Consider the following 12,024-nt stretch of genomic DNA (forward strand, 5'->3'; position numbering starts at 1 on the left):
GGCAGTACTGAGGGAGTGCCGCACTGTCGGAGGGTCAGCACTGAGGGTGCGCTACACTGTCGGAGGGGCAGTACTGAGGGAGCGCTGCACTGCCGGAGGGGCAGTACTGAGGGAGTGCCGCACTGTCGGAGGGACAGCACTGAGGGAGCCCCGCACTGTCGGAGGGACAGTACTGAGGGAGCGCCGCACTGACGGAGGGACAGCACTGAGGGAGCCCCGCACTGTCGGAGGGACAGTACTGAGGGAGTGCCGCACTGTCGGAGGGGCAGTACTGAGGGAGCGCCGCACTGTCGGAGGGGCAGTACTGAGGGAGCGCCACACTGTCGGAGGGGCAGTACTGAGGGAGTGCTGCACTGTTGGAGGGGCAGTACTGAGGGAATGCTGCACTGTCGGAGGGGCAGTACTGAGGGAGCACCGCACTGTCGGAGGGGCAGTACTGAGGGAGCGCCACACTGTCGGAGGGGCAGTACTGAGGGAGCGCCGCATTGAGGGGCAGTACTGAGAGAGCGCCACACTGTCGGAGGGACAGTACTGAGGGAGCGCCGCACTGTCGGAGGGGCAGTACTGAGGGACTGCCACACGGTCGGAGGGGCAGTACTGAGGGAGTGCCGCACTGTCGGAGGGTCAGCACTGAGGGTGCGCTACACTGTCGGAGGGGCAGTACTGAGGGAGCGCTGCACTGCCGGAGGGGCAGTACTGAGGGAGTGCCGCACTGTCGGAGGGACAGCACTGAGGGAGCCCCGCACTGTAGGAGGGACAGTACTGAGGGAGCGCCGCACTGTCGGAGGGGCAGTACTGAGGGAGTGCCGCACTGTCGGAAGGGCAGTACTGAGGGAGCGCCGCAATGTTGGAGGGGCAGTACTGAGGGAATGCTGCACTGTCGGAGGGGCAGTACTGAGGGAGCGCCGCACTGTCGGAGGGGCGGTACTGAGGGAGCACCGCACTGTCGGAGGGGCAGTACTGAGGGAGCGCCACACTGTCGGAGGGGCAGTACTGAGGGGGCGCCGCATTGAGGGGCAGTACTGAGAGAGCACCGCACTGTCGGAGGGGCAGTACTGAGGGAGCGCCGCACTGTCAGAGGGGCAGTACTGAGGGAGCGCCGCACTGTCAGAGGTGCAGTACTGAGGGAGTGCCGCACTGTCGGAGTGGCAGTGCTGAGGGACTACCGCACTGTCGGAGGGGCAGTCCTGAGAGAGCGCCGCACTGTCGGAGGGGCACTACTGAGGGAGCTCCGCACTGTCGGAGGGGCAGTACTGAGGGAGCGCCACACTGTCGGAGGGGCAGTAGTGAGGGAGCACCGCATTGAGGGGCAGTACTGAGGGAGCGCCGCACTGTCGGAGGGGCAGTACTGAGAGAGCACCACACTGTCGGAGGGGCAGTACTGAGGGAGCGCCGCACCGTCAGAGGGGCAGTACTGAGGGAGCGCCGCACTGTCGGAGTGGCAGTGCTGAGGGACTACCGCACTGTCGGAGGGGCAGTACTGAGAGAGTGCCGCACTGTCGGAGAGGCAGTACTGAGGGATCGCCGTACTGTCGGAGGGGCAGTACTGAGGGAGTGCCGCACTGTCGGAGTGGCGGTACTGAGGGACTGCCGCACTGTCGGAGGGGCAGTACTGAGGGACTGCCACACTGTCGGAGGGGCAGTACTGAGGGAGTGCCGCACTGTCGGAGGGTCAGCACTGAGGGAGCGCTACACTGTCGGAGGGGCAGTACTGAGGGAGCGCTGCACTGCTGGAGGGGCAGTACTGAGGGAGTGCCGCACTGTCGGAGGGACAGTACTGAGGGACTGCCACACTGTCGGAGGGGCAGTACTGAGGGAGTGCCGCACTGTCGGAGGGTCAGCACTGAGGGTGCGCTACACTGTCGGAGGGGCAGTACTGAGGGAGCGCTGCACTGCCGGAGGGGCAGTACTGAGGGAGTGCCGCACTGTCGGAGGGACAGCACTGAGGGAGCCCCGCACTGTCGGAGGGACAGTACTGAGGGAGCGCCGCACTGACGGAGGGACAGCACTGAGGGAGCCCCGCACTGTCGGAGGGACAGTACTGAGGGAGTGCCGCACTGTCGGAGGGGCAGTACTGAGGGAGCGCCGCACTGTCGGAGGGGCAGTACTGAGGGAGCGTCACACTGTCGGAGGGGCAGTACTGAGGGAGTGCTGCACTGTTGGAGGGGCAGTACTGAGGGAATGCTGCACTGTCGGAGGGGCAGTACTGAGGGAGCGCCACACTGTCGGAGTGGCGGTACTGAGGGAGCACCGCACTGTCGGAGGGGCAGTACTGAGGGAGCGCCACACTGTCGGAGGGGCAGTACTGAGGGAGCGCCGCATTGAGGGGCAGTACTGAGAGAGCACCGCACTGTCGGAGGGGCAGTACTGAGGGAGCGCCGCACTGTCAGAGGGGCAGTACTGAGGGAGCGCCGCACTGTCAGAGGGGCAGTACTGAGGGAGTGCCGCACTGTCGGAGTGGCAGTGCTGAGGGACTACCGCACTGTCGGAGAGGCAGTACTGAGAGAGCGCCGCACTGTCGGAGGGGCAGTACTGAGGGATCGCCGCACCGTCAGAGGGGCAGTACTGAGGGAGCGCCGCACTGTCGGAGTGGCAGTGCTGAGGGACTACCGCACTGTCGGAGGGGCAGTACTGAGGGAGTGCCGCACTGTCGGAGGGGCAGTACTGAGGGATCGCCGTACTGTCGGAGGGGCAGCACTGAGGGAGTGCCGCACTGTCGGAGTGGCAGTACTGAGGGACTGCCACACTGTCGGAGGGGCAGTACTGAGGGAGTGCCGCACTGTAGGAGGGACAGTACTGAGGGAGTGCCGCACTGTAGGAGGGACAGTACTGAGGGAGCGGCGCACTGTCGGAGGGGCAGTACTGAGGGACTACCGCACTGTCGGAGGGGCAGTACTGAGGGAGTGCCGCACTGTCAGAGGGGCAGTACTGAGGGATCGCCGTACTGTCGGAGGGGCAGTACTGAGGGAGTGCCGCACTGTCGGAGTGGCAGTACTGAGGGACTGCCACACTGTCGGAGGGGCAGTACTGAGGGAGTGCCGCACTGTAGGAGGGACAGTACTGAGGGAGTGCCGCACTGTAGGAGGGACAGTACTGAGGGAGCGGCGCACTGTCGGAGGGGCAGTACTGAGGGAGTGCCGCACTGTAGGAGGGGCAGTACTGAGGGAGCGCCGCACTGTCGGAGTGGCAGTGCTGAGGGACTACCGCACTGTCGGAGGGGCAGTACTGAGGGAGTGCCGCACTGTCGGAGGGGCAGTACTGAGGGATCGCCGTACTGTCGGAGGGGCAGTACTGAGGGAGTGCCGCACTGTAGGAGGGACAGTACTGAGGGAGTGCCGCACTGTAGGAGGGACAGTACTGAGGGAGCGGCGCACTGTCGGAGGGGCAGTACTGAGGGAGTGCCGCACTGTAGGAGGGAGAGTACTGAGGGAGCGGCGCACTGTCGGAGGGGCAGTACTGAGGGAGCGCCACACTGTCGGAGGGGCAGTACTGAGGGAGCGCGCACTGTCGGAGGGGCAGTACTGAGGGAGTGCCGCACTGTTGGAGGGACAGCACTGAGGGAGCCCCGCACTGTCGGAGGGACAGTACTGAGGGAGTGCCGCACTGTCGGAGGGGCAGTACTGAGGGAGCGCCGCACTGTCGGAGGGGCAGTACTGAGGGAGCGCCACACTGTCGGAGGGGCAGTACTGAGGGAGTGCGGCACTGTCGGAAGGACAGTACTGAGGGAGTGCCGCACTGTCGGAAGGGCAGTACTGAGGGAGCACCGCAATGTTGGAGGGGCAGTACTGAGGGAATGCTGCACTGTCGGAGGGGCAGTACTGAGGGAGCGCCGCACTGTCGGAGGGGCAGTACTGAGGGAGCGCCACACTGTCGGAGAGGCAGTACTGAGGGAGCGCCGCATTGAGGGGCAGTACTGAGAGAGCACCGCACTGTCGGAGGGGCAGTACTGAGGGAGCGCCGCACTGTCAGAGGGGCAGTACTGAGGGAGCGCCGCACTGTCAGAGGTGCAGTACTGAGGGAGTGCCGCACTGTCGGAGTGGCAGTGCTGAGGGACTACCGCACTGTCGGAGGGGCAGTCCTGAGAGAGCGCCGCACTGTCGGAGGGGCAGTACTGAGAGAGCACCGCACTGTCGGAGGGGCAGTACTGAGGGAGCGCCGCACCGTCAGAGGGGCAGTACTGAGGGAGCGCCGCACTGTCAGAGGGGCAGTACTGAGGGAGTGCCGCACTGTCGGAGTGGCAGTGCTGAGGGACTACCGCACTGTCGGAGGGGCAGTACTGAGGGAGTGCCGCACTGTCGGAGGGGCAGTACTGAGGGACTGCCGCACTGTCGGAGGGGCAGTACTGAGGGACTGCCACACTGTCGGAGGGGCAGTACTGAGGGAGCGCTACACTGTCGGAGGGGCAGTACTGAGGGAGCGCTGCACTGCCGGAGGGGCAGTACTGAGGGAGTGCCGCACTGTCGGAGGGACAGTACTGAGGGACTGCCACACTGTCGGAGGGGCAGTACTGAGGGTGTGCCGCGAGGGTGTGCCGCACTGTCGGAGGGTCAGCACTGAGGGTGCGCTACACTGTCGGAGGGGCAGTACTGAGGGAGCGCTGCACTGCCGGAGGGGCAGTACTGAGGGAGTGCCGCACTGTCGGAGGGACAGCACTGAGGGAGCCCCGCACTGTCGGAGGGACAGTACTGAGGGAGCGCCGCACTGACGGAGGGACAGCACTGAGGGAGCCCCGCACTGTCGGAGGGACAGTACTGAGGGAGTGCCGCACTGTCGGAGGGGCAGTACTGAGGGAGCGCCGCACTGTCGGAGGGGCAGTACTGAGGGAGCGCCACACTGTCGGAGGGGCAGTACTGAGGGAGTGCTGCACTGTTGGAGGGGCAGTACTGAGGGAATGCTGCACTGTCGGAGGGGCAGTACTGAGGGAGCGCCGCACTGTCGGAGTGGCGGTACTGAGGGAGCACCGCACTGTCGGAGGGGCAGTACTGAGGGAGCGCCACACTGTCGGAGGGGCAGTACTGAGGGAGCGCCGCATTGAGGGGCAGTACTGAGAGAGCACCGCACTGTCAGAGGGGCAGTACTGAGGGAGCGCCGCACTGTCAGAGGGGCAGTACTGAGGGAGCGCCGCACTGTCAGAGGGGCAGTACTGAGGGAGTGCCGCACTGTCGGAGTGGCAGTGCTGAGGGACTACCGCACTGTCGGAGAGGCAGTACTGAGAGAGCGCCGCACTGTCGGAGGGGCAGTACTGAGGGAGCTCCGCACTGTCGGAGGGACAGTACTGAGGGAGCGCCACACTGTCGGAGGGGCAGTACTGAGGGAGCGCCGCATTGAGGGGCAGTACTGAGGGAGCGCTGCACTGTCGGAGGGGCAGTACTGAGAGAGCACCGCACTGTCGGAGGGGCAGTACTGAGGGATCGCCGCACCGTCAGAGGGGCAGTACTGAGGGAGCGCCGCACTGTCGGAGTGGCAGTGCTGAGGGAGTACCGCACTGTCGGAGGGGCAGTACTGAGGGATCGCCGTACTGTCGGAGGGGCAGTACTGAGGGAGTGCCGCACTGTCGGAGTGGCAGTACTGAGGGACTGCCGCACTGTCGGAGGGGCAGTACTGAGGGAGTGCCGCACTGTCGGAGGGTCAGCACTGAGGGAGCGCTGCACTGTCGGAGGGGCAGTACTGAGGGAGCGCTGCACTGTCGGAGGGGCAGTACTGAGGGAGCGCGCACTGTCATAGGGGCAGTACTGAGGGAGCGCGCACTGTCGGAGGGGCGTTACTGAGGAAGCACCGCACTGTCGGAGGGGCAGTACTGAGGGAGTGCTGCACTGTCAGAGTGGCAGTACTGAGGGAGCGCCGCACTTTTGGAGCTGCTGTCTTTCGGATGAGACGTTAAACCGAGGCCCCATCTGCTCTCTCTGCGATGGGCACCGTCTGCTCTCTCTGCGATGGGCACCGTCTGCTCTCTCTGCGATGGGCACCGTCTGCTCTCTCTGTCGATGGGCACCGTCTGCTCTCTCTGTCGATGGGCACCGTCTGCTCTCTCTGTCGATGGGCACCGTCTGCAATGGGCACCGTCTGCTCTCTCCGTCGATGGGCACCGTCTGCGATGGGCACCGTCTGCTCTCTCTGTCGATGGGCACCGTCTGCTCTCTCTGTCGATGGGCACCGTCTGCGATGGGCACCGTTTGCTCTCTCTGTGATGGGCACCGTCTGCTCTCTCTGTCGATGGGCACCGTCTGCAATGGGCACCGTCTGCTCTCTCCGTCGATGGGCACCGTCTGCGATGGGCACCGTCTGCTCTCTCTGTGATGGGCACCGTCTGCGATGGGCACCGTCTGCTCTCTCTGTCGATGGGCACCGTCTGCAATGGCACCGTCTGCTCTCTCTGTCGATGGGCACCGTCTGCGATGGGCACCGTCTCCTCTCTCTGTCGATGGGCACCGTCTGCGACGGGCACCGTCTGCGATGGGCACCGTCTGCTCTCTCTGTCGATGGGCACCGTCTGCTCTCTCTGTGATGGGCACCATCTGCTCTCTCTGCGATGGGCACCGTCTGCGATGGGCACCGTCTGCGATGGGCACCGTCTGCTCTCTCTGTCGATGGGCACCGTCTGCGATGGGCACCGTCTGCTCTCTCTGTCGATGGGCACCGTCTGCGATGGGCACCGTCTGCTCTCTCTGTCGATGGGCACCGTCTGCGACGGGCACCGTCTGCGATGGGCACCGTCTGCTCTCTCTGTCGATGGGCACCGTCTGCTCTCTCTGTGATGGGCACCATCTGCTCTCTCTGCGATGGGCACTGTCTGCGATGGGCACCGTCTGCGATGGGCACCGTCTGCTCTCTCTGTCGATGGGCACCGTCTGCGATGGGCACCGTTTGCTCTCTCTGTGATGGGCACCGTCTGCGATGGGCACCGTCTGCTCTCTCTGTCGATGGGCACCGTCTGCGATGGGCACCGTCTGCTCTCTCTGTCGATGGGCACCGTCTGCTCTCTCTGTGATGGGCACCGTCTGCTCTCTCTGCGATGGGCACCGTCTGCTCTCTCTGCGATGGGCACCGTCTGCTCTCTCTGCGATGGGCACCATCTGCGATGGGCACCGTCTGCTCTCTCTGCGATGGGCACCGTCTGCTCTCTCTGCGATGGGCACCGTCTGCGATGGGCACCGTCTGCTCTCTCTGCGATGGGCACCGTCTGCGATGGGCACCGTCTGCTCTCTCTGCGATGGGCACCGTCTGCGATGGGCACCGTCTGCTCTCTCTGCGATGGGCACCGTCTGCTCTCTCTGCGATGGGCACCGTCTGCTCTCTCTGCGATGGGCACCGTCTGCTCTCTCTGTGATGGGCACCGTCTGCGATGGGCACCGTCTGCTCTCTCTGCGATGGGCACCGTCTGCGATGGGCACTGTCTGCTCTCTCTGTGATGGGCACCGTCTGCGATGGGCACCGTCTGCTCTCTCTGCGATGGGCACCGTCTGCGATGGGCACCGTCTGCTCTCTCTGCGATGGGCACCGTCTGCGATGGGCACCGTCTGCTCTCTCTGCGATGGGCACCGTCTGCTCTCTCTGCGATGGGCACCGTCTGCTCTCTCTGCGATGGGCACCGTCTGCTCTCTCTGCGATGGGCACCGTCTGCTCTCTCTGTCGATGGGCACCGTCTGCTCTCTCTGTCAATGGGCACCGTCTGCGATGGGCACCGTCTGCTCTCTCTGTCGATGGGCACCGTCTGCGATGGGCACCGTCTGCTCTCTCTGTCGATGGGCACCGTCTGCTCTCTCTGCGATGGGCACCGTCTGCGATGGGCACCGTCTGCTCTCTCTGCGATGGGCACCGTCTGCTCTCTCTGCGATGGGCACCGTCTGCTCTCTCTGCGATGGACACCATCTGCGATGGGCACCGTCTGCTCTCTCTGCGATGGGCACCGTCTGCTCTCTCTGTCGATGGGCACCGTCTGCGATGGGCACCGTCTGCTCTCTCTGCGATGGGCACCGTCTGCTCTCTCTGCGATGGGCACCGTCTGCGATGGGCACCGTCTGCTCTCTCTGTGATGGGCACCGTCTGCTCTCTCTGCGATGGGCACCGTCTGCGATGGGCACCGTCTGCTCTCTCTGCGAAGCCCCTGAGATGCTGTGACCCCTCTTCTTCCACTCCCCTCCCCGCACAAACTCCAAGAGATAGGAAACAACAACAACTTGTATTTATATAGCGCCTTTAACGTAGTAAACGGTCCCAAGGTGCTTCACAGGAGCGATTATTGAACAAAATTTGACACCGAGCCACATAAGGAGACATTAGGACAGGCGACCAAAAGCTTGGTCAAAGAGGTCGGTTTTAAGGAACGTGTTAAAGGAGGAGAGAGAGGTAGAGAGATGGAGAGGTTTAGGGAGGGAATTCCAGAGCTCGGGGCCCAGGCGGCTGAAGGCACGGCCGCCAATGGTGGAGCGATGGAAATGGGGGAAGCGCACAAGGCCAGAATTGGAGGAGCGCAGAGATCTCGGGGGGTTGTGGGGCCGGAGAAGATTACAGAGATAGGGAGGGGCGAGGCCATGGAGGGATTGGAACAGTAGACAGCCTCAGGATAATGGTAGGAAGGGGAACTCTGGGGGTGGGGGGAACGTAAATTATTAAAGATGATGAATGTTAATGGATTTGGGTCTAGGGTCTGAGTTTCAAACATTTCCTTTTCTGTGATTTTTTTGAAAAACTTTAAAAAATTTAAATAACTTGCATTTTATGAAGATATTTTTCCCTTATTCTATTTCGACGTTTCCTCTCTAACTGCAGGTTTGTTACCATTACAGGAGCAGGAAGTATTAAAATATAACTCGTGCCAATAAATCGTGCTCTGAACACCAGCCTGCAGCTTACATCTTTAAATCCTTCGTGTTCTATCGTTAGTGGACTTTAATTTAATTCAACAAAACCTCTCATTCAGAAGAGAAAATTGTCTCCTCCGGATCGAACCTCGGGCAATCATTCATGGGTTTTACAAAAGGAATGAAGGGAAAGTATTTTTACATTGCACTGTTTTGCTAATTTCACTATTTTAAACCTTCCGCTCTCAATAATGATCTTATTTTGAGCGACTCAAAGGCATTTGAAAGTTATAAAAATAGGAAATGATATAAGTTATTAAAAGATACAACATAACATAAAAACTCCCCCCGCTCATTATTTTTAAACTTTGCTTCACCCGCAGAAATGGCCCAATTGACCGAACTGGGGACCAAACCACGGGGATTTTAAATAAATGGAGAGGCTGAAGAAGTTGGGATTGTTCTCATTAGAGCAGACAAGGTTAAGAGGAGATTTAAGAAGAGTCTGTACTTACAGTAGATAAGTCACCAGGACCGGATGGGATGCATCCTAGGATGCTGAGGGTGGTTTAGGTGGAAATCGCAGAGGTACTGGCCATAATCTTCCAATCCTCCTTAGATACGGGGGTGGTGCCAGAGGACTGGAGCAAATGCTACACCATTGTTCAAAAAAGGGTGTAAGGATAAACCCAGCAACTACAGGCCAGTCAGTTTATCCTCGGTAGTGGGGAAGCTTTTAGAAACGATAATCAGGGACAAAGTTAACAGTCACTTGGACAAGTGTGGATTAATTAAGGAAAGCCAGCACGGATTTGTTAAAGCAAATCTTGTTTAACCAACTTGATTGAGTTTTTTGATGAGGTAACAGAGAGGGTTGATGAGGGTAATGCGGTTGACGTGGTGTACATGGATTTCCAAAAGGCATTTGATAAAGTGCCACATAATAGGTTTGCCAGCAAAGTTGAAGCCCATGGAATAAAAGGGACAGTGGCAGCATGGATACGGAATTGGTTAAGTGACAGGAAACAGAGAGTAGTGGTGAACGGTTGTTTTTCTGACTGGAGGAAGGTACACAGTGGTGTTCCCCAGGGGTTGGTACTAGGACCACTGCTTTTCTTGATATATATTAATGACTTGGATGTGGGTGTACAGGGCACAATTTCAAAATTTGCAGATGACACAAAACTTGGAAGTATAGTGAACAGTGAGGAGGATAGTGATAGACTTCAGGAAGACAGACAGGCTGGTGGAATGGGCGGACACGTGGCAGATGAAATTTAACGCAGTAAAGTACGAAGTGATACATTTTGGTAGGAAGAAGGAGGAGAGGAAATATAAACTAAAGGGTCCAATCCTAAACAGAGAGACCTGGGGGTATGTGTGCACAAATCATTGAAGGTGGCAGGGCAGGTTGAGAAAGCGGTTAAAAAGGCTTACGGGATCCTGGGCTTCATAAATAGAGGTATAGAGTACAAAAGCAAGGAAGTTATGATGAACCTTTATAAAACACTGGTTCGGCCTCAACTGGAATATTGTGTCCAATTCTGGGCCCCGCACTTTAGGAAGGATGTGAAGGCCCGAGAGGGTGCAGAAAAGATTTACGAGAATGATTCCAGGGATGAGGGACTTCAGTTACGTGGATAGACTGGAGAAGCTGGGGTTGTTCTCCTTGGAGCAGAGAAGGTTGAGAGGAGATTTGATCGAGGTGTTCAAAATCATGAGGGGTCTGGACAGAGTAGATAGAGAGAAACTGTTCCCATTGGCGGAAGGGTCAAGAACCAGAGGACAGAAATTTAAGGTGATTGGCAGAAAAACCAAAGGCGACATGCGGGAAAACTTGTTTACCCAGCGAGTGGTTATGATCTGGAATGCACTGCCTGAAAGGGTGGTGGAGGTAGATTCAATCGTGGCTTTCAAAAGGGAATTGGATAAGTACCTGAAGGAAAAAATTTGCAGGGCTACGGGGAAAGGGCGGGGGAGTGGGACTAGCTGAAGTGCTCTTGCAGAGAGCCGGCACAGGCTCGACGGGCCGAATCTATGATTGTATGATTCTATAACAGAGGTGTTTAAAATCATGAAGACTTTTGATAGAGTAAATAAGGAGAAACTGTTTCCACTGGCAGGAGGGTCGGTAACCAGAGGACACAGATTGAAGGTGATTGCAAAATACTGCGGATGCTGGAAATCCGAAATAACAACAGAAAGTGCTGGTAAATCTCAGCAGGCCAGGCAACATCCGTGGAGAGAAACAGAGTTAACGTTGATTCTGTTTCTCTCTCCACGGATGTTGCCTGGCCTGCTGAGTTTTTCCAGCGTTTTCTGCTGTTATCACAGATTTAAGGTGATTGGCAAAAGAACCAGAGGGGAGATGAGGAGAATGTTTTTTATGCAGCGAGTTATTAGGGCGGTGGAAGCAGATTCAATAGTAACTTTCAAAAAGGAATTGGATCAATACTTGAATAGGAAAAATGTGCAGGGCTGTGGGGAAAGAGCAGGGGGGAGTGGGGCTAATTGGCGAGCTCGTTCAAAGAGCCGGCACAGGCACGATGGGCCGAATGGCCTCCTGCTGTGCTTTATGATTGTAGGGTTGGATTTCCCTCCGCCCACCCCTACAGGGCCGGGTAATATTTGAGCTGCCTTGACCCTGGGTCGGGGGTCAATGGGAATTCACTGCGGTCATCTCCCTCCAAAACAGGTTTACCGTTTTGGGTACTGTTGGGGGAGATGACTTATCAGGGGAAGGCACCAGCAGCCAGGTTCAGGGCACCATGACTGGCTCTGCTGCACAGAAGGGCGGGAAAAAGAGGGATAGGGCTATAGTGATAGGGGATTCAATTGTAAGGGGGATAGATAGGAGTTTCTGTGGCCGAGACCGAGACTCCAAGATGGTATGTTGCCTCCCTGGTGCAAGGGTCAAGGATGTCTCGGAGCGGGTGCAGAGCATTCTGAAGGGGGAGGGGGATCAGCCAGTTGTCGTGGTACATGTAGGTACCAACGATGTAGGTAAAAAGAGGGAGGAGGTCCTACAAGCTGAATTTAGGGAGTTAGGAGCTAAATTGAAAAGTAGGACCTCAAAGGTAGTAATCTCTGGATTGCTACCAGTGCCACGAGCTAATAAGTTTAGAGGGAGTAAGATAGATAAGCTAAATACGTGGCTTGAGCAGTGGTGCAAGGGAGAGGGATTTAAATTCTTGAGGCATTGGAACCAGTTCTTGGGGAGGAG

This window comes from Somniosus microcephalus, chromosome 6, assembly GCF_052327205.1.
Source record: "Somniosus microcephalus isolate GS21.2 chromosome 6, FLI_Smic_1.0, whole genome shotgun sequence".
Taxonomy (NCBI): Eukaryota; Metazoa; Chordata; class Chondrichthyes; order Squaliformes; family Somniosidae; genus Somniosus; species Somniosus microcephalus.